Raw genomic sequence first — 27561 nt, 5'->3', positions numbered from 1 at the left:
TTTTTTTTAGGACGGTGCTACATTGCTCGTACCGCACTTCCTCACCCCCAATCATTCTCTGAACTCATTTCTAGCCAGTTAGGCACCATTTTGTATGTGAGCATTCAATTTTCTTCCCTTCCTAAATATTATTTGAACCCAGTTTTGTCCAGCTGAAATGCTGTTCGCTGACCTCTGCCACGTGTGGCCCTTTCCAAGACCATCTCGGAACCCGCAGCTGTATCTGAGCGCCTACGTTTCCCCTCTATCACGTCCCACCGCCGCTTTCTCCTGCAGGCGTTCAAGCTGCAGCGTTTCCTATCTGATCAAGTCCCTGGAAAATTATGCCGACAGTTCTCTCCAAGCGATCGGCGCAGCTGCAATTAAGTCAGAGAATGAATCATCAAGTAACATGTAATTATGATGGAAAATTGCCTTCTCCAAAAATAAAAAAACGGATCTGATGTGCATAGACCTAATGCAAAATTTTGTTTTGCATACTCTTCAATTTATGTCTAAAGAAAGGAGAAGATGTGTGAAGTTACAACTTCGCTGATGGGATAGCAAGTATTTGAAATGAATTGTAGGGGGGAGGTAGAAGGGATCAACCATAGGCAGGGCCAAGAGGGTAGGGGATGTTGATCATGTATCCTGCGTCGACCACACTCTGGAACCTGTGATATATAAGAAATGCGAAATAAAAATCAGGTGTATCATGGAGAACCTTTTGCAGTGAGGATGTGAGTGACCCTTCTTACCTTCTCCTTTTCTCACCTGCAACAAAATCTAATAACCTAAAACAAATAACCAGGCAGGGGCATACGCTTATTATAGAAACACACGCAAGATTCCAGGGTCACAAAGCAATAACAGAGCCAAGGGAGCTGCAGTAAGAGATTGCCGAGATTATTTTGTAGGCGTGACTTCATTAGAATCCTTGAGATGCAGTCAGAAAGGGAAAAGATGATGGGGAGTTAATTACCCAGATACAAATTTTGCCTTAGGAATAAGCATCTGGAAGTCAGAGTATACGGACTCGTATGGAAAATTACAAGACCAAGGAAGCAGAGATAGGACTGTTGGTTGACACGCAGCAGAAATCCTCCCGGGTCATCGGACATGAAGGAGCACAAAGGCAGTCAGATGGGTCTTCATTACTGCTTTGAATGTTTGGAGTGGTTAGAAAAGTAATTCAAGACATATATATATATATATATATATATATATATATATATTTCTTTTTTCTAGCAGACAAGAAAAAGCAGAGTGTGGAAAGTCCAGGATGTAATTTAGAGAAGATCTTAATTATTTGGTTATTGGAGGCTGAAGAGAGAGAGGAGAGGAACATGACTGTGCCCAGAAATGTTTTCTGTTTCCGCTTCCTTGTGCCCTGCAAGAGAAGGACCTCTCGTGGTTCTGAGTGTCGGCTCATGCATCCCTCTGGAGTAAGGATTGCAATACGGAGCAGTTTGGAGGTGGTTTTTCTCTGTGGTCTCTGGCACATGGCCACAAACATGAAAATGTCTTTCCCTCACAAATGCATTTCTCAAACCAGTTTCAAACGAGCTATAAGCACATTCTGAAATAAAGCAAAGCCAGTTTAATGTTGTGTCTCCAGCCCTTTCCAAGCTGATCTAGGGTACGAGCAGTCTGCTGTCGATACTGTAATGTAGTAACAGTACATGTTGACAGATAGGGACTGTTTGGACCACTTAGTCTACTCATTTGTTCCTGCCTATAGTGCTCTAGCTAAGGATTCTTTGAGGCTGATATTTAAAAAAAAAACAACACCTGATTTCCTAAATTTAAGCTCCTAACTGGGTAATTCTAATATGCGCGGTATATATCTAGCACTATAGATGGGCACATTCAACTCAGGGTGGGTTGGTGGGGGGTGTTACATACACAGTCAGAGGACTTAACTGCAAATTTGAAATTACTGAAGAATGTCTATCATTTGGATCAATGAAAGGTACAACAAGAGGAGTTGATTTGTACGATGCAGTCTCTAGCTGTCTTCAACGTTTGAAGCTCCCCTGGAGGAAAATGGTAAATGTAACCACACGAGCCGGAGCTGGTATGTTCACCTCACCTGTAAATAGCCAGGCTGCTACAGTTGTCCACATCATTTGGCATAAGATGCTCACATTGACTGAGATGCAAAGTGTGCATCTGATGCCAAACGGTACAGGTGTACTTCTTGGCACTGGTACTTACGTCTTCTTTCTTTCCACGCCTCTCGCCCAGGACTCTGCCAGTCCCAGCTGCCAAGCCCCAGGGACCAGCAATGCAGCAGCAGATTTCCTAAGCTTAAGCCAGCGGTCATTGCTAAGGTAAAGGCAATCCTGGTGTTCAGCATCTGTGCCATCAAGATGAACTGACGATAAGTGAGACCCTTTGACCTAATGTAGTTCCCTACATGCACTGCTGTGCGAACAACATGCTCCATGTCCAGGACATTGCTGCATACTGCCTCCTGATGTAATAATACAGTGTAGAACACAACATGCTCCATGTCCAGGACATTGCTGCATACTGCCTCCTGATGTAATAATACAGTGTAGAACACAGCATGCTCCATGTCCAGGACATTGCTGCATACTGCCTCCTGATGTAATAATACAGTGCAGAACACAACATGCTCCATGTCCAGGACATTGCTGCATACCGCCTCCTGATGTAATAATACAGTGTAGAACACAGCATGCTCCATGTCCAGGACATTGCTGCATACCGCCTCCTGATGTAATAATACAGTGCAGAATACAACATGCTCCATGTCCAGGAGATTGCTGCATACCGCCTCCTGATGTAATAATACAGTGTAGAACACAACATGCTCCATGTCCAGGACATTGCTGCATACTGCCTCCTGATGTAATAATACAGTGCAGAACACAACATGCTCCATGTCCAGGACATTGCTGCATACCGCCTCCTGATGTAATAATACAGTGTAGAACACAGCATGCTCCATGTCCAGGACATTGCTGCATACCGCCTCCTGATGTAATAATACAGTGCAGAATACAACATGCTCCATGTCCAGGACATTGCTGCATACCGCCTCCTGATGTAATAATACAGTGTAGAACACAGCATGCTCCATGTCCAGGACATTGCTGCATACCGCCTCCTGATGTAATAATACAGTGCAGAACACAACATGCTCCATGTCCAGGACATTGCTGCATACCGCCTCCTGATGTAATAATACAGTGTAGAACACAACATGCTCCATGTCCAGGACATTGCTGCATACCGCCTCCTGATGTAATAATACAGTGCAGAACACAACATGCTCCATGTCCAGGACATTGCTGCATACCGCCTCCTGATGTAATAATACAGTGTAGAACACAGCATGCTCCATGTCCAGGACATTGCTGCATACTGCCTCCTGATGTAATAATACAGTGCAGAATACAACATGCTCCATGTCCAGGACATTGCTGCATACTGCCTCCTGATGTAATAATACAGTGTAGAACACAACATGCTCCATGTCCAGGACATTGCTGCATACTGCCTCCTGATGTAATAATACAGTGTAGAACACAGCATGCTCCATGTCCAGGACATTGCTGCATACTGCCTCCTGATGTAATAATACAGTGCAGAATACAACATGCTCCATGTCCAGGACATTGCTGCATACTGCCTCCTGATGTAATAATACAGTGTAGAACACAGCATGCTCCATGTCCAGGACATTGCTGCATACTGCCTCCTGATGTAATAATACAGTGCAGAATACAACATGCTCCATGTCCAGGACATTGCTGCATACTGCCTCCTGATGTAATAATACAGTGTAGAACACAGCATGCTCCATGTCCAGGACATTGCTGCATACTGCCTCCTGATGTAATAATACAGTGCAGAATACAACATGCTCCATGTCCAGGACATTGCTGCATACTGCCTCCTGATGTAATAATACAGCGTAGAACACAACATGCTCCATGTCCAGGACATTGCTGCATACTGCCTCCTGATGTAATAATACAGTGTAGAACTATTAGTTGTTGTGTTGGGTCCTCTTCTTTTACTTTGTTCTCTATTCTTTTGAGAAGTCTAACCTTTTTACCAGTTAAATTTGCTGATCCGTCTATGGTGACATTTACCATTTTTCTCCAGGGGAGCTTCAAACGTTGAAGACGGCTAGAGACTGCATCATAGAAATCAACTCCTCTTGTTGTGCCTTTCATCGATTCAAATGATAGAAATTCTTCAGTGATTTCAAATTTGCAGTTAATTCCTCTAACTGTGTATGTAACACCCGCTAACCCACCCTGAGTTGAATATGCCCATTTACAGTGCTAGCTATATATATCCTATTCTCTCTCTCTCGGCAGCTGGCATATACATAAACCAAATAGTGTATCATGCATAAGTCAGTCTGCAAACCCTGGAGGAAAGGTGGGATATGGTAGAGACATTCAGGTACCTCACAGGGTATAAATAATGCACAAAATCAAAACCTTTAGAAAACTCTACAACAAGAAATCACAATATGAATCTCCAAGGGGGCAAGATATGGGCTCAACATTAGAAAATATTTTTTCATGGAAAGGGTAGTGCCTCCCCCCCAGGGAGGGTGGTGGTGGAGGCAAAAACAGTAAACAGAATTTAAAAAGCACAGAAGATCTTTAGCTGCAAAGAAGTGAAGGGAATGCCAGAGATAAACTGGAGTCTATGACATTGCACCTGAAAGTTAATTGGGCAGACTGAATCTCCTTTGCAGTCCTTATCTGCCATCATGGCCTTCTAGGTTTTCAGGTTACAATATCATCAGCCATGCAGCAGGCAATATGGCAGACACACCTGGAAGAGGAGTGAGCCTCCACCCCCCTACCATGTTGCTTCCTCAGGGACTGTTTGAGCCAGGAAAAACTCTCGTCCTATACAACTTGGAAGCTTGTTATCCTACTTAGTAAAATCACAGAGTTTGGGGGAATTGGATGCTAGAGAAAAAATAAACTAATGCTGATGCACAGGGTCCCTGGTGGACTGGAATGACCTGAGAGGACTGGCCTTTTCTGTTTCATAAAGCCACCAAAGAGCCAACATTAAAACTTGACGCAGAAGCGAAGTGTTAATTAAAGCTAATGAATTCCGTGCCTCAGTTGGGGGCTGCTTCATTTGCATCGCTACTGAATTGATGTCGGTATTCGTTCCTCATTAAGACAAACAACTGTCCGTTGTGTTTGTCAGAGTGGCAAAGTCATTTAGCATGGGAAATTTAACACAGAAGTGATTGACAAGAAGCTAATATTTGGAGGCAAATAAAGGCAAGGGATGCTCAAAAATAATTATTTGGAGCAGGACTAATTAGCTGGGAGGTTCACCCCAAAATGATCGGTTTTACCAAGGGAGATGATGACCTGCCAAGTTGTTTGGTGCAGGTTGGAGGGGAGCCATAAAAGCCACTGGCTCTGACCAACAGACCTCGCCAGAGAGCAATTAACCAGATAACTGAATTACCAGAATGATATCTCTGTGCTAGCAATAATTAAGCCCAGCACAAAAATCCCTACCCCACAGAAAAGAGTATTGTCTTTCAGGATGGGAGAAATTGCTTGCCTAGAATTATAACCCCCAAAAGCTTTCTGGGTTTAAGTTTGTAAGTAAACTGTTTGGAGGGATGGGAACTGTAGAGTTTTGCTGAAGCTAAGCAGGGAATGCATTTATTTTTTTAGCCCATTGACTCGCTGTGATTATGGTACACTCCAGGAACGCCCATGAAGCGAGACCTGGGGAGCAGGGTTGTCACCTGGAACCATGACTGTATAGCAACTCCATGTCCTGCAAGGTGCGCCCCATCTGCGAACCAGAGATGATGACGCTCAGCTGACTACAGAGGTGTGGGTCTGCTGGCAAGGAGACTTGGTAAAAGCTGGGGTGTCACAAAAAGCATTGGGGCAGGCTGTTGTGTAAAGAAGCCAAGGTTTGGGCAACGAGCCTGAGGAGAACCTGGAGAGTTTCAGCAATCTTGTTCTTATTGGGGAAAGTATCACTAAACGTAAAACATAAAAACATGAGAAGGGCCATGCTGGGTCAGACCAAGATCTATTGAGCCCAGCTTCCTGTCTCCGACAGTGGCCAGTCTGGGTCACAAGTACCTGTCAGATCTCCGATAGTTGATCTGTTTCAGTGATGGTGAACTCCAATCCTCGAGTGATAATGCACAATGAATATGCATGAGATAGATTTGCATACAGTGGAGGCAGTGCATGCAAATCTATCTCATGCATATTCATTGTAGATATCCTGAAAACCTGGCTTGTTTGTGGCACTTGAGGACTGAAGTTCACCATCACTGATCTATTTCTTGCATCTCATTCCTCTTTTGAACCCCACTACGTTAGTTGCCTTGACCACATCCTCTGGGAACAGATTCCATAGCTTGATTGTGCGCTGAGTGAAAAAAACCATAACTTCCTATGATGTTTTAAATTTCCCGGTTGCTGGTTTCATGGCGTGTCCCCTAGTCCCACTGTTGTTTGAAAGGGTAAATAACCATTCCCTATTTACCTGTTCCACCCCACTCATGATTTTAATAAATCTGAATCATATCCCCTCTCAATTGTCTCTTCTCCAAGCTAAAGAGCCCTAATCTGTTTAGCCTTTCTCCATAAGGGAGCTTTCCATCCCTTTATCATTGTTGTCGTTCTTCTCTGCACCTTTTCTATGTCTGCTATTCTATGTCTGCTATGTCTTTTTTTGAGATTGATAGACCAGAAGTGTACACAGGATTTAAGGTGTGGCCGCACTGTGGATCTGTACAAGGGCAGGGCGTGATGTTCTAGCCTGGACATTATGCAGGCTTTGAATGGAATTCCTGGTTAGTGATAGTGCTGGAACCCTGTTTACATCTTATTCCTTGGATTTTGTTAATAAAGCAATCAGGTCGGGGGCACCCATAGCTGCATGGTCTGCAGTTTATGTTACAAATCCGGAGGTGGACCCTTGTTCCGAGATAAAGTTACTGCTACCAGAGAGAGAGTGAACCCTCTCTGGTCCCTACCATCGGGGGGCAAGGCTTGAAGATTCAGTAGTTGAATTAAGACTTCATCCTGGAAGATCGTGGTTCCCCCAGGAGGACCCCATAGGAACCCGGCCGCTGGGACTTAGGAGACTCACTGAAGACTGAAGATTGGTCTGGGTGCAGGCGCCTCCTGCAGGTCGTGGATTCCAGACGGCTGGCGCCTCCAACAGGTCGAGTCAGTCCAGGAGTAGAAGCCGAAGAGTGATCAGGAGCCGTTCCAAGAGTCAAAGCCAGGAGAAGAGCCGAAATCCGATCCAGAAGCAAATCAGGAGAATGGCCCAAAGTCAGTCCAGGAACAAGCCAGGAGAAGGGTCCGCAGCCGATCCAGGGTCAAGCCAAGGGAAGAACGACAGCCGGTCCAAGAGTCAAATACCAAGAATCAGTCCAACGAAGGAGGAGAGCAGAAGTGGGACGAAGACCAGGAACGAGACCAGGAACACCAGCACTGAAGCTAAACAACCAGAAGCCTCAATACCAAGGCAAGGTCTGAGGAGCAGACCTTGCCTTAAATACCTGAGCCGATGGAAATCTTCAGGATGGAGCCACGACAACTTCCTGTCGTGGCCCCTTTAATTATAATTTTCGGCCGCACACGCAGCTCTAACAGCTCAGAGGGAGAGGAGTCAGCCCCACATCACAGGACCATGCAGCCGGGTTAGTAGCGGCAGCGGCCGCACGGAGAACGTCGAAGGGAGCAGCCTGCTCCCGCAGGAACCTCAGAGACGGCCCGACGCCGCGAACAAGTACTTGGCTCCGGTCACGGACCACCGCAGCCGGCAGCCATAACAGTTTAAGAGGAGAATTACGGGGCGGGATACAGCTTTGCTCTGAGCATTGTGCGATTTCTTCTTCTTTGCCACCTGTGGGCACTAGACCAGCTGCTTGACCAAATGTACTGTGAATCCACAAAGAGATTTCAGGAGCCCTTGCTCATAAAGACTGTGAGGTTCACATTCAAAAGCTTTGTCTGACTAAATTTGAGACTTAACCAAACAAACCTGAGCTTTAAATCCCCAACCACCACCACTAAAGAAGCGTTCTGGGGCTTAAACTTATTACTTTTAGGATGGGGGTTGGGGATCGAACCTGCTTGACTGTTCTTTTTTATGTTTTTAGGACTTAACGGGCTCTATTTGACTATAGCCGGTTATCTCTATAGTTATGCTGGTAAACTTATCCGGATAAATTTAGCTGAGTATATTCAGCGAGAGACTTGTCCTGACAAATATTTCTCTAAAGTTCTCTAGGAGACTTTACTTGGGTAACTTTGCTACTTGCCAGCCTACTTAATATAGACCTGTGCAGGTTTAAGCAACAGAAGAGTTTCCTGTGCAATCTGCTGTGGCATCTAGAAAAGCTCTCTCAGCTGTCTGTGACCAATAGAAGAGGAGCTCTAGCAGACGGGGAAATATAGCACTTGAATATAATCCCCTTTGAAGTGTCAAAAGACAGAAAGTAAGTAAAATAAATAAATGAATGAATGCATATACTCCCTCCCACAGCCTCTGACCAAGAGAAGAGCCCTCCTATTTTGTGTGCTCCCTCCCACAATGTCTGTCCAATAGATGAGCTCTCCCAGTTGCATGGGCTCCCTTCCCACAGTGTCTGACCAACAGAAGAGCTCTCCCAGTTGTATGTGCTTCCTCCCTCAATGTCTCTCCAATAGAAGAACTCTCCCAGTTGCATGTGCTTCCTCCCACAGTGTCTGTCCAATAGAAAAACTCTCCCAGTTGCATGTGCTCCCTCCCACAGTGTCTGACCAATAGAAGAGCTCTCCCAGTTGCATGTGCTCCCTCCCACAATGTCCAAAGCAATAGAAGAACTCTCCCAGTTGCATTTTAAATACAATACAATACAATACAATTAAATACAGAATACAATTCAAGATCCTGTCCATTATACACTCTCTCATCTACACTCCTAATTCAATTACCTTATGTTCCATTCTCCGGATTTACAAACCCACCAGACATCTAAGATCACTGGACAAAAACCTCTTAGACATCCCATCACCACGACAGGCCCATCTTGACATCTCCAGAAAAAGATCATTCTCTGTCATTGGACCAATCTTATGGAACGCATTACCAGACTCTTTAAGATCCATATCCAACTCCAAACACTTCAAAAAATCCCTAAAAACACATTTATTTCAATCTGCTTTCCATATATCACACACTAAATAACATAACTACTTCTCCATCACACAGGGCACAACATTATTATATATTGATTTATTTTTTATGTAAACTATTCATTGTTTTAGATTTTTATTTTTATTATATATTTTTGTAATTTTGAGCTTTTATAATTTGATAATCTTTATGTTCTTTTAAATTTAAATCTTTATTTACATTTGTTTTTTATTTAGTTATGTAAACCGTTTTGATTAAACACTGTTTGTAAAGACGGTATACAAACACTTTTAAATAAATAAATAAAAAATTTGCTCCCTTCCACAGTGTCTGTACAATAGAAGAACTCTCCCAGTTGCATGTGCTCCGTTCCACAGTGTCTGTACAATAGAAGAACTCTCCCAGTTGCATGTGCTCCCTTCCACAATGTATGTCCAATAGAAGAACTCTCCCAGTTGCATGTCCTCCCTTCCACAGTGTTTGTCCAATAGAAGAACTCTTCCAGTTGCATGTGCTTCCTCCCACAATGTCTCTCCAATAGAAGAGCTCTCCCAGTTGCATGTGCTCCCTCCCACAGTGTCTGACCAATAGAAGAGCTCTCCTAGTTGCATGTGCTTCCTCCCACAATGTCTAAACCAATAGAAGAACTCTCCCAGTTGCATGTGCTCCCTCCCACAGTGTCTGACCAATAAAAGAGCTCTCCTAGTTGCATGTGCTTCCTCCCACAATGTCTAAACCAATAGAAGAACTCTCCCAGTTGCATGTGCTCCCTCCCACAGTGTCTGACCAATAGAAGAGCTCTCCCAGTTGCATGTGCTCCCTCCCACAATGTCTGTCCAATAGAAGAGCTCTCCCAGTTGCATGTGCTTCCTCCCACAGTGTCTGACCAATAGAAAAAGCTGTCCTACTTCATTGCTCACTTCCAGAGGCTCTGACCAGTAGAAGAGCTCTCCCAGCTATTTCTGCTCTTTCTAACTAATGGAAGAGCTTTCCCAGTCTCCCATGATCCCTTGAATATGCTCTGATTAACTGAAGGTGGCTCCAGTACACTCATACTGGTTCCTAACACTGGACGCAGGAAGGCCAGCCATGGTGTGGAGTGCATGGGAAAAGGTAAGGGCAGTTTCACACTTTCCTTGTGCACCGTAAGCCTTGATTCAGTATTTTACATCTATTCTACATAACATCCCTTGAAAACAATCACAGATTTCAGTTTAGAAGACTATAAAACACAAACAAAACTCTGTTTCATGAGAAATACATCACAGCGTTGCTCCTAAAAGTCCATAAACAGGTCTGAATTTCAGGATAACCAGAAGACAAACTGATAATTCTGGTGCAAGAATTGCATTAATCTGGTTACCCTGAAGGTCAGACCTATTTGCAGCCCTCCAGGATTGGGACGTGCATTCCTGCCCCAAGTATGTGCTTTTTAAAATATATTTTTAGATGTATTAGCTGTTTTGAATTAGTTTATTTTATTGATGTATTTGTTTCTTGATGAATTAAGATTAATAATTTATTGACTTGTGTTTATTTTTGACCAATTTTTTTAAACCGCTTTAATGCAAGAAAGGCAGTCTAGAAATGTAAGCTAAAATAACATAACATAATACATGTTAAAAAAAAATGATGCATAGCCAGGGAATTTAGGCTGTCCTTGGAAACAGGATGAGATCGCTGTTACTCAGGTTTTCTCATGGCACTTCCAGAACCACCGGTTTAGTTGGGTTTTCAGAATGTCTGCAGTGACTCTGCATGAGATAAGATTTGCATATAATGGAGGCCGTGCATGCAAATCTTATCTCATGTGTATTCACTGTGGATGTCTTGAAAACCCCAGATTAACCTGGGGGGGAGGCAAGGATTTCACACTGCTTCAGGCCATTTAGGAGTGGATTTTGAAAGCCATTCATATGCACACAAGCCCCTCCCCATGATTTTATACACATAAATGACTGTTATAAAATAGCCCTGGACATGAGTGCGCAGAACGGTATATGCGTAACCTGATTCCAGGCGTACTTGTCCTCGAGCCGGGATAGGCATGGGTGGGATGGGGAACTGGGGTTCTACGCGCATGCATCTGCATCTGTGCATATGTTCACCTGCACAGGTTCGGGCTCGCCTCGTCTCTGCGATACGGAGATAGCAGCCTACCCGTTCCATTATGCTCGGCTGGCCGAGTCCAGGGAGCGAATCTTTAGTATCGCAGGCGCTGCTTTATGGAACAGCTTACCTGAGGAGAACAGGGCTGAGAATGAGCTGCTTTGTGTTAGAAAACTCCTTAAATTGTATCTTTTTTTCCTGTGGCCTTCCTTGGATGATTACGTGTTGATGCTTTGGCGTGGGTTTCTGATGATGATAGTAATATTGTCCGTTGCTTTCCTTTTGTCTTATCATTGTATGCTGTTACATTTTTATAGTCGTTTCATGTCTAAGATCGGCCTTTTACTATGCTTGTATGTTGTTATTTGCTGAGGTCTGTGGATCGGCGAGATATTCTTTAATTCTAGGCCGCTCACCCTGTGATTTTCAAGGCAAACTCCTGCACCAAAGTTTGCGTAGAAAATTAGAGGTAAATTCTGTGCATGAAAGGGACGTGCACAATTATAAAATTACTCTCCGGTTGTTAAGAAACTCGTTTACCACATTTTTTAAAATTCAGGGATGGTTTATCTCACCTTTCTCTTACTCCTGTCAGGATTCTACATTTCTTCTTCCTCCCTTCACTTCCTCCCTCTAAAAAACATTCAATTTGTGGGCAAAACTCATGTAAACAACTTACCCTTTAAAAACATCATCAGTTTTGTTAGAAGAAGAAACACTAATTGGATTTTATGGCTTTTGGTTCAAAAGTGTTAATTGGACTTTGAAGCAAGTGCCATATTAAAAGCACAACTTGAAAATCATTAATGCCTGGAGTCTGCTGTTGACTTTACGAAGGGAAACAAATCAAGTTTTGCTGGGTCCCGAGCTTCGGTGGTTGAATACCAATTCCTGGTCCAAGTTTCAATTGGGAAGTCGTTTGCAATTAAATAGTAATCAAAGACAATAGCGCAGTCGTGGGCCCTTTGAATTCTGGAGGGACACTGGGGAAACACAGAAGGTGGGACAGACACTGATCTGAATGGCTGACAGCAAATTACAATTACACCGCACTAAAAAGCACTAATCTAGCCAAAACCATGGATCGGTAGCCAACAGATATATGCATGCATTTTTGTTAATTCCAAAGCTCTCTCCAGAAAGTGGCCTTTGAGATTTGCTAGAATCATGGAAAGGGAGGGGCTGGAGGGGACATCAAGATCAAGGGGTCATCTAAGCCTATATCTCTCTGCTTTGAAACAGGATCCGCTGCACCTAAATGAATGGCCCTGACTCTGGTCCTTGAGGGCCACAAACAGATCTGCTGTTTGGAGGGGCCAAAATATGCCAAGGAAACCCAGTTCATAATCCATGGGCAAGAAAATGTAGCCGATGGATATTTCTGGGGAATATTCGGAGAAGCAGGCCTGTTTATAGACCTGAGTGACTAGAACTGAGAACCCATGATCTAAACTATCCCAGACAAGCATGCATTTATTTATTTATTTGTTTGTTTATTTATTTATTTAGAGTTTTTTTTCTATACCGGCATTCATGATTAAAAACCACATCATGCTGGTTTACATATAACAAGGGGGTGTGATCGCAGAAACGAAACATTAACAAGTGCAAAGAGTTCATAAAGTTACATTACATTACAACATTTGTCGAACCTTTTCTTGTAGCATCTCCCGGATAACTCATTCTGGTACCTAACTACTCTTATTGCTGGTTATTTATCTCTCTCTGTTCCCACCTCATGCTATAAGATTTTGTAACATGCTGGCTAGAAATGATCTGGGGACGAAGCAATTTAAACTAAGGGTTGGGAAGATGCAAATCCAATGTCTCAAAACTTATTTTTAATGCTGTAGCATTTAATTTTTTTTATTCGGAATAGCAAAATATTTGGGCCTCCTCCACTCTTTAACCTAAAAACTCAGGCCTGGATTCTCTAAGGTCTGCGACCTTAGAGAATCCGGCGGTAACGGGGGATGGGAGGGCGAAGCGGGGGGGCGGTCCTGCAATAGCTGGCAGCGATTGCACCTCCGTTGTGCGATCGCTGCCGGCTTTCGCGCCGAATAACTACACCATAAAAGGTGTAGTTATTCAGTGCGAAACTGGCGGCGATAAGGAATCTTACCTTTTTCGCTGCCAGCGATGTGTCCGCAGCGTCGGTCCCGGTGCCACCCCGACTCCTCCTCTTCCGGGGCCGACTCCGCCCCGAGCTAGCAATCGCATGCGATAGCGTTAGAGAATGACCCCCCCCCCCTCAGTTTGCAGCTTAGGGGTTCATCTAGACCAGTGACTCTCAACCTGGTCCTCAAGGGCCATCTGGCCAGACAGGTTTTCAGGATATCCTCAATAAATATGCATGAGATAGATTTGCATACAGTGGAGGCAGTGCATGCAAATCTATCTCGTGCATATTCATTGTAGATATCCTGAAAACCAGGCTGGCCAGGTGGTTTCTGAGTTGAGAAGCACTGTAGACCGCAGTCTTACAATGGAAACCCACATCTCAACTGCGGGAAAGATCTCCTCCATGCATGTATGCCAGAACTGTGCAACTTTGAGAAATGGGACCTGGCCACCATGATACACAGAGAGGATAACTTTCAAACAATTGCACTCAGCAGCATATACATGTGTATGTGACCATAGTATTTTATAATAATGCTCATATCACATACATGCAGATTATAAACTATTTTTATGTTTACCTTACAACATATGCGCATACGTAGACTAATGCGAGATTACACACAGTGCATTAAATCCACATATTTCAATGCATTGAAAGCGTGTATGATACCCGCCTATTTTAAAAGTTTTACTTGAAAAATGAATTAGGACTTACTTACCTAAATTGGTGTAATTTAAAACATTTGCCTGAGTGAAAATATCAGTTTAACCAATTATTGCACCAGTTCAGCGCAGTCCTTCTCCAGGTCCTCGGGACCCTCCTGGTTCTTAAGACTGAACTCCCCCCAGTTAACCCAGGCCTCCCACCCAATCAGTACCATACAATAGACATGTTTAATATCACACCAGATAATTACATAAGTTACCAAACCATAAGTGCGTTAAGTGTCTTTAAAAATGGCCTCACCTGGGAACGCCCCTAGACCACCTCTTTTCTACGCGATTATATATATGTGCGAGAGTGGAAATACGGGTGCATTTTGAACTTTGCTAAAATACGGGATATGCAAGTAGAGGCTACTTACCTGCATGTACTGTATGCTCATTTTTACGTGTGAAATGTATAGAAAACTCACCCTTTACTGATCACCAACTACACGGAGTATTATAGTTCTCTATTTAGCGTCATCTCTCAATACAATCTCCAATGCCTCCAGGTTAGGCAGAGCCCAGCAGCTAGGCTATCGGTCGGGGCCAGATCCAGCAACCATTGTACGCAGCCCATCTTCAGGCAGCTACTTTGGCTCCCGGTGGAAACAAGGATAAAACTTAAATTTCTCTGCTTTATCTTTCAATGCATGAATCAGTTTGGTCCTAGAATATCTCTCCCAACGTTTGCTCTCCTACAAGACAACTTTGATTCTCCCAGTTGGCTTTCCTTTCCGCCCCCTCTCTGACTTCAGTGAGATTGTCATGGGCAAGGCTTGGCACATTCAGCTGCTTTGCTCCTCCAGCCCTATGCCTTGAAACGCCACTTTATGGCTACCTCACTTTACTGAAGGAAAATCAAGGCTTGGCTACTTAGCCAGGCTTTCTCCTAGAAGAGACTTCCTTCCACATATTTGAATATCAGAACCCTTCCCTGATCTCACGCTCATACAGGCCACCTCAGTACCAGATGAGTAACTCTCTGTTTTAATACCCCTGTACCCAAATGTATGTATTTTGCATTATTGTTACGACCCAATGTATGAAATGAACCCCCTTCATATCCACTATCTACTTGCAATCTACCTCATATTTGCAGACATGTAGTGCATGTGTGGTCCCCCCATGGGCTAGCCACTAGATGTCCCTAGTAGCCCACGAACCAGCTAGCGGGAATACCACATTTCAGCTCCTCCTCTAGAAGTTGCAGGAGTGGGTGGACCTTGCCTATAAGTAGGGGCTGAGAGAAGGGTAGGTGGGGTCTTTTAGTTTGGCTCTCAAAGAAGAAAGAGCTCTGTTAGTTTCGTTTTGCCTAAGTGAGGCCTATACCTTTTGTATAAGGGAAATCCCTGCCAGTGCAAGGCTACCCTAAGTTTAAGAGAGACATTGTGTGAGAGTTTTGATTAACTAAAGACATTTTTTGAGACTGAAGGTGAGAACCTGGAGCTTCCTGGAGATGGCGATCTCCACGATCCGGAGGCCAGGAAACTGAAGATCTGTAGACTTCCAGCTAAGAAAAGGGGCTACGGTGACTGTGCTCACTCCAGAGGAGATTTTTGGCCAGGTGTTTTGGTTTTCAGGAGGATCTTTATATCCCACCCCTTCTCATTTGGGTCTGAGGCTGTCTCGGCTCGGTCCTGAAGTGGCATTTGGACTTTCCCCTATGGAGAGCGGCCATGAACTTAAAGAAGAGAGTGAAGACATTGGAAGATCCTCCACGGGATCTTCATCCCCTGGGACACAGGCGCAGACCGGGTAAGCACTTCAGATCATCCGAGGACCTCTGTGAAGAGGTGCTCGGAACCAACCCAGGAGCCTGAGCCAGTTGCGCGTACACAGAGAGAAAGAACACTCAACTGTCATTTTCAGTTATTACACCATGGACATTGATTACCTTCTTGGAACCCTCATTAAAAGCTTTTATTTGAACACCCAGTCCTGAGTCCTGTTTTATCTGTCCCAGGAAAGCATCATCACAGCACGATTTCATATAAACAGCTCCACACTGATAAGGACAGCATCTCTCGCCGCCTGGGCCACAAGCAATAGTCTTCCCCCACAGAAAGGACTCCCCCTGGGATGCAACGAGCCAGAGGGGGCAGTGCAGTCAGCTCCAAACAATAAATTATTTGTGTGTGCCCTGGAAGGGTAATGCCCCCTTCCAAGAAAAGACTTACACATGCTAGAGATATGTTTCACTACCGAGGCATTGTCCTGGGTTTCTATTGTCGTCTGCCTTGAGAGCAACCTAGGATAAAAGTGGAGTTTCACATGCCAATTAATTAATGAATGTGTGACATGGTTACTCTGGGTCATTTTAACTGAAGGACTGCTCACAGTTGCCAGCTCTGCCTCTGTCATCAGACAACCTTTTTCAGGGCCAAATAATTTACATTGCTTTCCCCGTCAGAGTAACCTTTCTCCATTACTTCACCTCCACAGGAATTAGATCACCTCCATGGGATCGGCCGGGCTCTTGTGACCTGGATTGGCCACTGCCGGAGACAGGATGCTGGGTTCAGTGGCCCTTGGTCTGACCCAGCATGGCAAGTCTTGTGTTCTTGTAGAACTACATGCAGCTGATTTTTTTTGCTGTAGCCCTGTTCTTTCAGATATGAAGGAACCACCAGCAGGACTTAGAATCTCTTTATTTTCCCTCCAAGGGAAGCCCTGAAGACTGGCGAGCTCTCTCTCTAGATTTATTTAACGTCAGCACTCTTATAAGTAGTGGAAACCAAAGACATATAAGTGGCAGAAAAGGTGCTGAATGCATTTTCATCAAAGCAGTGAGCACAGTTTAAAAATGTTTAGAAAAACATAACCATTTATTTGAAAGGCTGCATATAAGGAAGAGGAATTGTACTGATAAGAGCACCTCTCGCTTCAGTGCCATGTTCGATAAAGCCGATTAAGGTAAGTAACTCTATGGGGGCCGTTCAGTTGGCGTGGGCGGTCCCCCTTTTAAATTTCCCATCAAACACGCCAGAAGTGAGCGCTGTTTGGCTCCAAATGCAAAGTATTCAGCTGCGTTCAAGGGAATCTGCAGGACTTGACTTTGCTACCACACAGGGTCAAAGGTCCATTTCTGTTTATCGCTGACATGTCAACTCTTCTCATGGCAGCGAAAGACTCCCACTCCTTTGACACCCTTCCCAAAAACCTCCAGAAAAAAAAAATGGCCATTTTCCCTCTCCCGTCCTCTGAAGAAGCTCCCTTACTCCAGGAATGGAGATTGAAACTCGTCTCTGGAGGGAGAGTCAGTCAATCTTGGTCTTGATCTTGCATGGAAGGAAAAGTCATGATTTTAGGCAAGGCTCAACGTGGGTAGACTCAAGGGGAACTTTAGAAAATAGGGTGGTGGATGTATGGAACAGCTGCCTGGGGGGGGGGGGGGGCAGGGGATGTAGGAGGCTAACGCAGTAACGGAATTCATGAAGACATAGGATAGGCACAGGGGATCCTTGCAGGCAAAGAAGTGAGGGGAAAACCCAGAGAGATCTGCTGGGGTCTACATCCTTGCACCCAGTGATGAAATTAGGCCAACTATATGGGCTTTATGGCTCTTGTGCGCTGGTATATTCTATATTTCAGTCCCAGTGTAGTCTGATTCTCGTAGCCTTATGTTGCAATAACCCTGAAGGAATGCTGACAGTGGAAAATGAGAATCTTTGGGAGCAGAGGTGGGGGAGCAAAAAAATAATTGAGGGGGGACAGCTGCTAACTCTGCAAGCTTTTCCAGTCCCCACTTCTAGTCTGGGGTTCTTTGCTGTTGGCTGTGAAACGGCTCCGTCTTAGCAAAGTGTTCAGGGTAAGGACATTTAAGCATGAAACATCCTTCAGGCTCACCAGAGGCAGCTGCAGCTCGCAGTACAGAGAGCTCTGCACCTTGCCAGAACTTTACTCTGTGCCCAGCCGGAACCTCATCAACCTAACATCTCGCTGAATTAATTTCCCATCACACACAATAGAGTCAAGGCGGAGAGGGAGCTTAGAGGACATTTGCACAGCTCTGTTTGAACAAAAGCGATGCCCTATCAGAGAATGTGTCTCTGATGAGGCCGCCGTGCCCATACCTGGAAGCGGTAACCCATGCAAATCGTTCTCAGCAATCGTTTAATGCATTCTGAGAATATTATTGAATCCGAGGAGGATTTGCGAATAATGAAGCTGTTTGCATCCAGGAGCTAAAAAAAAAAAAAACAAAAACACTCTGCTTTCCATCACTGCATCCTCCGAACATTATTAGTACCATGGTAATAGTCAATTTTAACGCTCCTAAAGGATAGAACATCTTTATCTAGCGAGCTTTAAATTACTGTGATTTTTCAATTTGATGGTCTGCTGTCAGTCTAGCTGGTACCTGTTTGGGATGTATTTATTTTTTTGTTGTAAATTTGAAGAACCCAGGTTATAAGCCCAGCCAAATCAGAAGAGACCTGGAGCAATCATCTCAAGCCCTGCCTGTCTGCCTGAGATAAACCATGGACAGCTCTGCTCGGTCCCAAGGACCTTGCCGTGCACCAGGACTTTTTCAGAACGGGCCTCCCATCCCTCTCCCGTGTACCAGAGCCAATCTATTAATACCTCTAATGAGTCTTTTAAATTGTCCGCTGGAGAGTCAACTTGTCACCGCACATACTTAATGACGGACAGGCTAATTTCTCACCTTCAGCTGACTGCCAAGGATTTTTCTGATGAACGTAAGGAGCCTGTCAAACCTTCCACGGACCACCCCACCCCCCTCTTTTTTTCCCCCTCTCTCCCTCTTCCTCCCCTCCCCATCCCACCAGATGAATGAAAGATAGCTCGCACGTCAACCTCCCAGAGCAGCAAAGATGTAGAAAGCAGCTACGAAAGGCGACAGGATAATGCTCCCGGAAAGCAGGATGACGAGGCTAGCAGCTACTGGAGCCGAGTGGCCAGTAGGAATCACGGGAGAAGAACGGACATAGGTTCTCAATTACATCTGCCACAAAAAAGTGTATGTGTGTGTGTGTGTGTGTGTGTGTGTGTGTGTGTGCTGGAGTGGGGGACAAGACCTTATTAAAAATTACATTTTTTAAAATATAAATGGATTTTGGGAAAGGATGATACAGATTAGGAGAATGGATTTTCTAGCCCACTGGTTCATCATTCAGGGCTGATGGGGAAATTACCTGCAAAGGTGCATCTCAGGGAATCTCGTCGGTCCAGGCATGGGCTATCATCGCTGGTGATGGTCTAGGTTTTGGACCAAAATGTTGGAGAAAGGGGTGTTACACAGAGGGACAGTCACCAAGTTTGAGTTCTTTGGAAAATGGTCTTCCTACTGGGGTAAGCACCCTGAAAGCTGAATGCATGGGAAAAATACTGTGAAGCTCAGAGAGCGAACATTGGCAGAGAAACACATAAGAACATAAGACCTGCCATACTGGGTTCAGACCAATGGTCCATCAAACCCAGTATCCTGTTTCCAACAGTGGCCAAGCCAAGTCACAAGTACCTGGCAGCTTGGGATCTATCTACCCCAAGGGGTAGATAGATCCCAAGCTGCTTATCCCAAGAATAAGTAGTATATTTCTGAAACTCTACATTAATAATGGTTTATTGACTTTTCTTCCGGGAACTTGTCCAAACCTTTTTTTTTTAAACACGGCCTCACTAATAGCTTTCACCACATCCTCTGGCAATGAATTCCAGAGCTTAATTATGCATTAAGTAAAAAAAAATTTCTCTTATTAGTTTTAAATGTATTACCTAGTAACTTCATTGTGTGTCCCCTTGAAAGAATAAACAGTTGATTAATGTTTACTTGTTCCATTCTACTCATTTTATAGAATAATATTTTCTACATACTGTATTATCAATTGCTCTTAGAAATGTTTATCCCAAAAATTTTTGGTTCAGTTCTTTTTTTTTTATTTTGGGGAGGGGGAAAAGGAAGTCATTTTAATATGGTTCATTTAATATATTTTGTTTTGGTTTGGTTCATTTGCCAATCCAGAAAAAAACATTTAACAACAAAACCCCAAAGCAAAGCAAAAAAAAAAAAAAAACTGATAAAAAAATCAGGCCTTGGCTGGCCTTTCTCAGAGCCAGGGCCTATAACCAAGCCAGGCCTGACACCGAGACCTAGGCCTGAATCAAGCCTGGTGCCGAAGCTGGGCCTAGGATCCTAATCCCTTGTAGTTGCTGGGGTGGGGAGTTCCCATCCTAACCCCCATTTAATTCCTTCCTAGATCCAGTGAAAAAGGGCAGAAGCGAGGCCAAGTTGCTCCTGCCTAGGTCCCAGCGCTTTAAAAATGTGCCAAATAGTACCAAAGTGACATTACTTTGATGTAGGGCCGTAGAAATGTGCAGCCATACAAAAAAATGACACCAGCCACACTGGAAGAAGGTGCTGAAGTGACATCACTTTGGTGTCATCCTCAAGATGGATGGCACCATTTTTAAATCACTGGGACCCGAGCAGGAACAACTGGGCCTTGCTCTTGCCAGTTCTCTCTGTATCTGGGAAATTGGCACCAGGGTGGGAGCTACTCAGCCCCGGCGACTACAAAGGAGGAAGGCCTTGGCCGCAGGGCCCAGGCCTAGGTGACAAGTCTGTCCCAGGCCTAGACAGTGCCAGGCCCACAGTGGAGGTAGGCCTCTGCACCGGGCCCCGACTCAGCCAAGCCTCAACACTGGGAAGGCTCATCCAGGGCCCCAGGAGGTCCATTTTTTTAAAAATGCCATGAATATAAAAATACTCAATTTTCAGGTATTTTTGTCGGAGGCTATTTTTGGTTCATTCCATTCAGAACGAACCAAACATGGTCTTATTCATTGCATTTTTGGCATTCGTTAAAAATGAATGCATATCGGTAATTGCCCTACTGATAGGGTCATTTATCATTTCTCGTTAGGGCCTTATCGCGCACGATAACGCCATAACACACACAATGAATAATGCAACACAACATGCACATGCAAATTAAAAATTGAGTATTCAAGTGGGAGGAGTTTGGGCAGAGTAAATGGAAATGAGGGTCTGCTAGCGTGAAGTGCGATAGAATAATGCACACTATTGTGGGATTTAACACTGGAAATAACTACACCTGTTAGTTTTTTCCCCATACCGCAATAAAAAAAAATCGGGCTCCCGCGGCCAATATCGCGGATTGCGGGTTTTATTGCAGCGATTATTGAAAAACAATAAAAAGAGGAATTATAATGGACCCGCCTACCAGGCCTTCCTGCCCCCATGAAAACACCTGTTCTTACTTGGCCTAACTTATAAAGCCATAATGTCTGTGGCAAGTTTAATTGTTGGGGGATACTGGGTGCTTCAGGAGATTCGCCACAGATGACAACAAACGGAACAACAACAACCTCAACAACAGGCACGGCCTGTTCCAAGCCCTCCTAGGGAAGTCCCTGCACCGGAGGCAGAGGCACGGTCCCCACAGGGAGGTCACAGCGGAGGAGATACTGGGAGCACATCTTTCCTCCACGAACATCCTTGCTGGGCGTGCCAGAGGATTATGTGGTTTGCAGATATCGCCTCAGCTCTCGGGCTATCCTGGAATTATATGAAGAAATCCGAGGGGATCTGGATCCGGTCACCGAAAGGCCCCCACGCTGTGCCTGGCCTCACCAAAACTGATGGCCACCCTGCATTTCATGGCCACCGGTTCCTTCCAAACGACAGTAGGGGTCGTAAGGGGAATGTCCCAAACCACCTTTCCCGCTGTCTGGACCATAGTGTCACTATGAGGCAAAACACATTATGGCTGCCACATGTATTTTATGTCATCTTTACTGTCACAACTGTTTTTCCAGTACACTGTGCTGCTCCATTGTCAAGATGAATCCCGAGTAGGCAGAGGTGGTTTCTGTTACACAGTGACCCAGACAGAGAAGCAGTGAGAGAAATAAAGATGATAGCGAGGAGAGCAGCAGCTGAAACTCTACATCCTCCCTTCTATGGAAGGGGATTTGGTAGGTGAGGCCTATCAGGCAAAGCAGCATTGTATAAGGTTTTGGCAAAGCTGGCAGCCACTCAGCGTGGTGTCCTCGGCTCGTGCAGGGTGGGGGATCTGGGTCTGAGCCCCGGCCCCTCTGGAGTGTATTCGTGGTGACTCTCCCGCTGCAGTGGCAGAGGCAGCACTGGAGAACACTGGGGTTTCAGGTGGTATCAGAGGAGTCACCAATTTTAATTGCCCAGAGGGCAAAAGGACTGAAAAGGAAGTGATAGAAATATTGTAAAGGTGCTGTCAGTTTTCCTCAGTTAACACAACTTGGTTTTCTTTTAATTCCCAGTTTACAGGTGTTTTTAAATGAAGAGAACCATGAAACGATCAGCTAAGTATGGTTTGAGTATTAACTGCTGTACTTTCTATGTCAAGGATTTAGTAATTAATGCTACTAGGAAGAAAGTGACTCTTGGTGTCCCAATTCTGTCTTGCAGCAGGACAAAATCAACACTGATTGCAGGAAAGTAGATAGCAAGTGTTTTGTGTTGTTTCTTTTCTGTGTTGTTTGACTCTGTAAGTCTATTTAACCCTTTTTTCTTTCTCTGTCTCTTTCCCAGTGAACTCTGCAGTCCCTGTGAGTTCTGAGGCTTTTGTACTGCGTGTTCTTCACTTATATCTCTGGCACAATTGCTTATGACAGCTGCTGCAGTGATTCTGTATTCTTTTTCTTTGTGGTGTTAAAAAAAAAAAAAAAAGAAAGGTTTCAGTCTAGCTAGACTTTGTGGCAAGTATGCGCTTAGCTGACTTTATTGAGGACAAATCTTTGTACCCTCTGCCCCTGATAGGGGGCGTGGCTTGAGTGCCAGAGGGTCCTGGATGCCGCTCCCCGACTGTAACCCTCGTGCAGTATTGGGTACGTTGTCTCTGGAGCAGTCAGAAACCAAAAAAAACCCCCAAAATAGCGTGTTCCTCCACTACACTGGCCGCGTTTATCTTCTGGAGTGTACTTGGAGTGCTCCCTCAGTGTTTATTCGTGGAAACTAACAGGAACTTGTTGTGTTTGTGGCATTGTGGACCCTTGGTCACAGTGGAGATGACTCCGCCCATGGGGAGGGGCCCCGTGGGGAACCACAGCGATAGGCTGAACTCAGAAGGCAGACACAGTATGGATAGAGGCTTTATTGCACTGCTGTAGATAGATGGTGAAAGCAGGAAGGTAGGGCACTGATCCACGAAGTGCCAGTACGTTCAACAGGCTCAGCTGTATAGTCTCACCCGGATGTTCACGATAGGTGGGAGCCCGCAGTGCGGGTAACGCCGTGGCTGGTGGGTGGAGCTGGAGCACCGGATTGTAGAGGTACTCACAGGAATGAAGGCGTCTTCCTGAAGATGAAATGGTGGGACCTAAGGTCTGTGGTGCAGGATATAATGGCTGGTAGACCCTCGAGGAGCGAGTACCCGATAGTCCGATATCCTGAAATGTAGAGAGAGAGAAAGACTCCCGAGGAGCGGTTGTCTTACTTAGTGAGGACCCCAAGGGGTAGTTGGAAGCGAGAGACCCTCGAGGAGCGGGTGTCTAGAGCTTCTACAGGAGCGAGGCCCTTGGAGTGATAGCAGCGTCTAAGCGTGCAGCTTAGAGTGGTCAGAGTAGCTAAACCAAAGTCCTGTGGAGGAGCAGAACCTGGGAGAAAGGAAGTCCAAAGAAAGAATTCTTGTACGAAAAGATCTTGGAGAAGCTTGGAATGCAGCAGAGAACTCCTTGCTAACTCAAGGAGTGAAGGATGGAAGAGGCTTTAAATAGTCCGCCTTGAGTGACGTTATCCACGGGACGGGAGCAGGGCCTCCTGCCCTGGTCCTTGGCCTCTTTGCGATGGTGTGCGCACGCGTAAGGACGTCCGGGAGGCAGAGCTTAGAGAGATGGCAGTGTTCCGGCCGAGATCCCCGGCCTCCCGCCTGTGGGGGTAGGCCGCGAAAATGCCGCAAAGTGTTGGGAGGTGCTCTGCCCTCCTCCGGGGAAGAAGGAAGTCCGGCCGACAGGGAGGTGAGCTAGCTCGACCGCGTAGAGCAGAGACGAGCAGCGCAACAAAACTGGGCTAGCTAATTGTGGAAAACAAAAGATAATATCCTTATTCTAGCTAGCACAGAGCATACTAATAATATTATTTTAAAAAAAGCTGATGAATAAAAGATCAACTAATTAAAATCTCATATACAAGTTTTCTAAAATGTCCCAAACACCAATAAAATATTTCAAAACAGCAGAGACAGCAAATAACACCTGAAAAATAAAACTAAAAAGGATTTTAAAAATTCACGCTTTTCATACCTGGGAATTTTTGATTTCCAGTCACCCTGGGATTGTCGTGGGGTAGTGGGAGTGGGATGCATAAACTTTCTCCTCTCTTATATGTGTGTGTGTGTGTGTGTATACACCCACACACACACACACATACACACGTGCTCCTTCTCAGACAAACCCGCAGGCGTCTCCAGCTCTTCTTTGGTTGGGATTCATCTGCACCCCCCATTTTCTCTCTTTCTCACACACACACAGACACACACCCCAGACAAGCTCCCATTTACACACAAACACACCCCAGGCAGGCTCACATTCACATCCACCCAAATCCCAGGCAGGCACCCATTCTCACACACACACACACACACACCCTGCTCAACCCAGAAAGGTTCCCATGCATGCATGTGCACACACACATACACACACACACACACACACACACATCCCAGGCAGGCTCCCATTCACACACACACTTATTCCAGTCAGTCTCCCATTCACACACACACACACACACACACACACACACACTCATTCCAGACAGTCTCCCATTCATACTTGATAGCCCTGAGATGAGGGCATCCTGCTGCCTGGATGCCAGAAGGGGATGCCATTTCTGCTTCCAGAGAGGTGTCCTCCCTTCCTCACTCTCCCTCCCTCTCCCCCCTGCCCTGCCAACTCCCTTCCCCTCTGCCCTCTCTGTCTATCCTTAGCCTGACGTCCTCTGCCCTCCATCCCTGCCTGCCTATTCCCTTCCCCTTCCCACCTCCTCCTATCCCTTCCCTCCTGCCTATCTCTACTCCTGTCCCTGTCCCTACTCCTACTCCTCCTTCCCCTAGCACTCCTGCTCTCGTCCTCCTGCATCCTCTCCTCCCTCCCCCTACTCTCCTCTCCCCCATGCCTCTCATGCTCCATCCTCCTCACTCCTCCTCACCACAAACACCACTCGTCCACCATCACTCCTCACTCCTCCACACTCCACCACCACTCCTCCACACCAAAAGACAGACAGACAAACTGATCTAACAAACAAAAACTTTCACTCAAACAAAGAAGGCAAAGGGAAACAGGTGGCAACAGAAAACAAGACAACTCACTCAGAAATCACTATAAAGAACCTCCAACTAGCCACCAACACCACCTACCTACCTCCTCTCTCCAAACTCCTACCACACCCTCAAAGAGGCAGCTGCAGGAAGCTGGAATATATAAACTGAAAAAAACGATTCACCATGCACTAATTTATGCTAGCCGTGTAAAATGATGTGCCACACGCTGACACAGCGCCATGTGCACTGACAGAACGCCATGTGCGGTATTTACCTATGCAATGTGGCAGGCTGCAAATTATCCTAACCACGGCCTAGTTTTTATCGCGGGCGCTATTTTCACTATATTTATAGTGATTTGATGATTCTAGGTCTGAGTTTGCAGCATGAAGGAGCCACCTCAGTAATTTTGATTGGGGCGTTAAATGTAAAATCTAGATGTGATACATTTCAGGCATTTCTCTAAGGGTCCAGACTCCTCTTGCTAGGTTTGGGAGCCACCACAATGAAGCTGAGGGGGTGCAGATTGGTCTGCACCCAAGAATCTGGCAAAATTACACTTGGATGAACTCTGGTAGCATTTTCTTGGTGGTGTTAATTTCAAGTCTGAGGTTGCCGTCCGTCTGTCACAGGAGCTGTCCAGCCCCATGGTGCTGAATAGCCGTGAAACGAGCCATAATAAACACCTAGATTTATTGATCATTCTTGTTTTTTAAATATATGTTAACCCAGTGGCCTGATGCAAATCTATTATTTTCTCCTTTCACTTACTGCCTGCTTCCCTCTTGCTCTTATTAATCTATGCTCTAACCGTCCGGCTTTAGATAAATAACTGAAGAGTGAATGTAGTATTTTTCTACTGGAAACAGTAATGCAATTCTGCATTTTTTTTCTCTTCCAGATTTAGACTTTGTATAATTGCAGAATGAATCATAGAGGCCTTTGCCTCTTTTTTATGATAGAGAAATACTCAGGTAGGAAGTACCATACGGCAGCATCCATGGGGAATTTTGACTGCTGCAGAAGGTGCCCCTCTCTCAATCTACCAACCCACTAAAGAAAGTGATCCCCCACACAGGTCCAGGTCTGGTTTATAGGATACCCACCCTCAGTGTTCATGAGACATATATTTGAATACATTTTGGAGAGAAGAAATCCAAAGTGATGGGGTTAGGGACTGCACCACATAGGACAGTGATCTCATGGTGATCACATCTGATGATATCAAGGTAGGGGAACTGCGTGACCAGGTGATGGCCAGAGGCAGGGGGAGTGCTAGGGTGCATAAGGAGAGATATAACTGACAAAAAGAATGAAGGGAATGCCAGAAATGAACTGGGGTCTTAAAGTATTGCATCGGGAAGGAGACTGGGCAGGCTGGATTTGTCTGACAGCCCTTACCTACTATTATACCTGTGAGCCAGATGACTCTGCACATTTTGCTTGTCATGAAACCGCTGCTCCTACTACTAAAACTTTTAGATAGCGCTACAGGGTGTATACATAATTGACAGTCCCTTACAATATACTCAAGACAAAATGACTAAGTCTTTGGGGAGAGGCAGCGATAAGTCTCAAGGTAGGTTATTAAATGGAGTTTAATTGAAGATAGGGACCACAGTGGAGGAGTGGCTAGGCCAATAGGTGAGGTAAGCTGAAAACCAGGGAAGCCTGAGCTCATATCTTGCTTCTCATACTGATGTGATCTTGAGCAAGTCACTTATGCCTGGATTCATCATTCATCGCAGAATGATGAATCCAGTGAAAACAGGGGAGGCGGGGCCTGTGAAAGCCTACAGCCTTCACACCACCGCGGTGTCTTCGCTGCCGGCTTTCAAACCCAATAGCACCACCGTGAAAGGTGGTGCTATTGGGTGCGCTACTGGCGACAATAATATTAGTAACATTATCGCCGCCAGCGAAGACACCGCCGAGTCTGCCCCTTCGCCGCCCCGACTCGAATTTGCATGCTACCGCACGCGATACGGCCATATCGCGAGCGATAAGGGCCTTTAGAAAATAACCCCGTTAATCTTCCATTGCCTCAGCTACAAACTTAGGAGTCTATTTACTAAGCCAGAATATATTTCCTAGAGGGGAAAATACTATGGGATTCACAAACCTGCCATACTCCACTACCGCAGGTTAATGAATCCCGCAGTGTTTTCCTCGGTGA

This window comes from Rhinatrema bivittatum, chromosome 12 (genome assembly GCF_901001135.1).
Source record: "Rhinatrema bivittatum chromosome 12, aRhiBiv1.1, whole genome shotgun sequence".
NCBI lineage: Eukaryota > Metazoa > Chordata > Amphibia > Gymnophiona > Rhinatrematidae > Rhinatrema > Rhinatrema bivittatum.
The sequence above is the reverse complement of the archived record's forward strand: the minus strand, read 5'-3'. Positions refer to the sequence as shown.